The sequence below is a fragment of the Oncorhynchus gorbuscha genome, linkage group LG01 (genome assembly GCF_021184085.1).
Source record: "Oncorhynchus gorbuscha isolate QuinsamMale2020 ecotype Even-year linkage group LG01, OgorEven_v1.0, whole genome shotgun sequence".
In the NCBI taxonomy this organism is placed as follows: domain Eukaryota; kingdom Metazoa; phylum Chordata; class Actinopteri; order Salmoniformes; family Salmonidae; genus Oncorhynchus; species Oncorhynchus gorbuscha.
In genome coordinates, this window is record NC_060173.1 from 96,003,431 (window position 1) to 96,007,173 (window position 3,743).

The 3,743-nt window shown below is 43.5% G+C and overlaps 1 long non-coding RNA gene across 1 annotated transcript; it reads right to left on the reverse strand.

Moving 5' to 3' along the window:
* Positions 1-787: 787 nt before the first annotated feature.
* Positions 788-2,066, reverse strand: LOC124026947. The gene is made up of 3 exons (XR_006837318.1): positions 2,012-2,066; positions 1,384-1,505; positions 788-1,168 (listed from the first exon to the last, which is right to left on the reverse strand). It is a non-coding gene; the product is annotated as an uncharacterized LOC124026947 (long non-coding RNA).
* Positions 2,067-3,743: the final 1,677 nt, after the last annotated feature.

Sequence of the window (3,743 nt, forward strand, 5' to 3'; positions counted from 1 at the left end):
GCTAACTAGCCAGCCATTTCACTTCGGTTACACCAGCCTCATCTCGGGAGTTGATAGGCTTGAAGTCATAAACCGCGCAATGCTTGGCGCACAACGAAGAGCTGCTGGCAAAATGCACAGAGTGCTGTTTGACTGAATGTTTACTTACTGCTTCTGCCTACCACCGCTCAGTCAGATACTTAGATACTTGTATGCTTGTATGCTCAGTCAGATTATATGCAACGCAGGACACTCTAGATAATATCTAGTAATATCATCAACCATGTGTAGTTAACTAGTAATTATGATAGATTGTTTTTTATAAGATAAGTTTAATGCTAGCTAGCAACTTACCTTGGCTTACTGAGAGGCAGGTCGTTATTGCGTTGGACTAGTTAACTGTAAGGTTGCAAGATTGGATCCCCCGAGCTGACAAGGTGAAAATCTGTCATTCTGCCCCTGAGCGAGGCAGTTAACCCACTGTTTCTAGGCCGTCATTGAAAATAAGAATGTGTTTTTAACTGACTTGCCAAGTTAAATAAAGATTAAATAAAGGTGTAACAAAAAAAGGCAAATACCAAAAATACCGATTTACGATTGTTATGAAAACTGGAAATCGGCCCTAATTAATCGGCCATTCCGATTAATCGGTCGACCTCTAGTCCCAATTGTCTCAAGGCTTAAAAATCCTTCTTTAACCTGTCTCCTCACCTTCATCTACACTGATTGAAGGGAATTTAACAGGTGACATCCATAAGGGATCATAGCTTTCACATGGATTCACCTGGTCAGTCTGTCATGGAAAGAGCAGATGTTCTTTAAGTTCTGTACACTCAGTGTAAATGCATAGAGACATTTCATGTATTGATCCTGCTCACATTTTAGGAACTGACTGTAGACTACATTAAATGTTGTATAAGCACTCAGAAATGAGTCCCCAGAGCTGCAGTATTGGCTGCAAAATGAGAGGAGCAGAGAGGGAGAAAGAGAGAGTTCAAATGGCTGTAAGTTGTCGATGAAATGGTGAAAAAATCTCAAGTTTCAAAGTTTTGATTATTTATATTTGTAAAGTTTGTGTTTTGATAATATAAATGTCTAATCGATTCAGTATTCGTCGCTCCTGTCACCATCAGCTCTGAGCTATACAGCTTCTGAAGACTGCAGCCATCTCCACACACTGCTCTTCTCTCTGTAATCACACACACACACAATGCTGCTTTCTCTCTGTAATCACACACACACACACAACTCTGCTTTTCTTTCTATATAATTTGCGGCAAATCAGCATGTTCAAAAATGTTATCCTTATGATTCATACAACAACACACACACGCAAGCATGCATGCATGGACGGACGCACGTACACACAAACACACACTACACACACACAGGCCTTATACACACCTCCAGTGTCAGAATAAGATATTAGTAGCTTATTCCCATGAAGCAGCAGGAAAGCCCATCTGATAGGTGTCTGAGGCATTACCATAATGATTGGTTCTCTCTCTGCTACACACAGGAAACACCTGCTGGAACACACAGAACACTAACCAGGACTTTCTGGAGACTGTATTACTGAGTTAAAGCCTGGGCATTCTCTCAGGGAGTAAAGGCAAGGTTCCTATGACATACATAATTGTGGGTGACTGAGTGACTGTGTATTATGTATGTATGAGGTAAATAACAATCTGAGTGCACAGTCTTGTTGGCAATGAGGCAGGAAAAATGCTTCCCTATTGTCCTCTCATCCTGCCCTTTTTAAAACATACAGCTTGTTCAGTCACTCATGCTAACAGATAGTCATTCCAGCCTCTAGTCCAGCCAGAGTCATAGTAAACACACTTATTTCCAGCCTGACACACACACACACACACACACACACACACACACACACACACACACACACACACACACACACACACACACACACACACACACACACACACACACACACACACACACACACACACACACACACACACACACACACACACACACACACACACACACACACACACACAGTCCTACCCACCTTTCCTTCTGTCAAGCCTCTGTTCAACCGTTCCTTCCCCAGGGTCGGTTCGTCTGTCTGTCTGCTGGATCTGACTCATTATGGCACTACAGGGGGCTGGACACACACTGCTCTCACATCCATCAAGAGCTGAGGCCCGTGGCATAAACAGCCTGTTTTTAATCTGGACTCCTATGTGTGTGTTTTTGTCTATGTGCCTGCGTGCGTGTGTATGAGTGTGTGTGTATCTGTGTCAGACAGCAGCAGAAACACTGATCCATGGTGACAGCAGAGGGACAGTAGAGCCAGATATAACGCAGGACTGTCATTATGACACAGATTCTGTCTGTTTAAACCATCTATAGCTTTATAGAATGACACTCATCTGCATGCATGCCTCTGTTTGATACATGTATCTGTCTTTAGTGACAGGATGCAGTCTAGAGAGAAAAACGCCTGTTGGATGAGAAAGAGATGATTCACTCAGTATTACAGCACATATAGCAGACGTGTATAGTGACTTGCCAGGAAGAGCACAGAGTAATTGAGGCTTCTGTTTCTTTTAACTGTAGACTTACAACACTTGAAAGTGGGAAATAACAGTAGCTATCTGTAACCCAATCTGTTCATTGGCAGCCATATTGAACTGGCAGCCATCTTGGAAAGGCGCTAAAGTAAAGAAACTAGCTTATATCAACGGCAATCAGAGATTCAGCACCATGGACAGTGGCAATCAGAGATTCAGCACCATGGACAGTGGCAATCAGAGATTCGGATCCACGGACAGCGGCAATCAGAGATTCAGCTCCATGCACAACGGTAATCAGAATCCTGTGATCTGACCTTTCAGAACCACAGGCCAGCGACCATCAGGTGCAGTCATCCCTGATATAGGCTACAGGAAAACCTAGTAAGCAGCTAGGAACCTGAAGGGCAAGACTCCCCACAAACTCTGTTTGCATAGACTGTTCACAAACAAACCATTTCTGAGATAGAAACATTTGATGAATCTGGTGTGGGTGTGTATGTTGGCCTTAGCAGTGGAACATGCTGCATGAATGTGTGTGCCAGTGTGCGTGTCAGTGTCAGTGTGTGCACACGTGCATGTGTGTTAATGAAGGACTCTCATATATGACCCTCACCCCCCCACTCCTCTACAGACCTATTACATATCTCTGACTCCACACCTCCGTCTCTCTTCCCCCCTCTCAGGAGGAGTGCCTCTCCATTAGATCTGAAATGGAGAGTCTTGACATTGTTGTGGATGAAACAAAGGAGGCAGGAGAGGTGTGTGTTGGTATTGGTGTGTGTATTTGTGCCTGTGTAGGGAGGATGGTTTTGCTCACTGATGTGCTTTAGAGGCTGTGCAGGTATTTCCCTCTGCCAGCAGTCTGAATATAGATAGCTAGATGTATAAGTCTTAACTCTGTAGAAGTAAAGAGGTGGGGAGGGATCAAGTCATACTTTCTTCTGGTCTTAACTGTGATCTCACAGAGATGGAGATTCTCAACCTTATCTGTCATGTCAGCTCCTCCTCAGCCATTTCTCTTGTGCTTTTCTCATGGTAGCACTCTTATACAGGTGTGTGTGTTTATGTGTGTGTGTACTCTCATCATTGATAGAGATTATTAAAAGCTCAGATCAGAAGGAGTCATTTCAACAGATTTTAAAGATGTGCTAAAGCCCAGTTGACACCTGGCACACATGAGTACACACGCAGGATAGAGAGAATATTGGGATGAATACTTGAAAG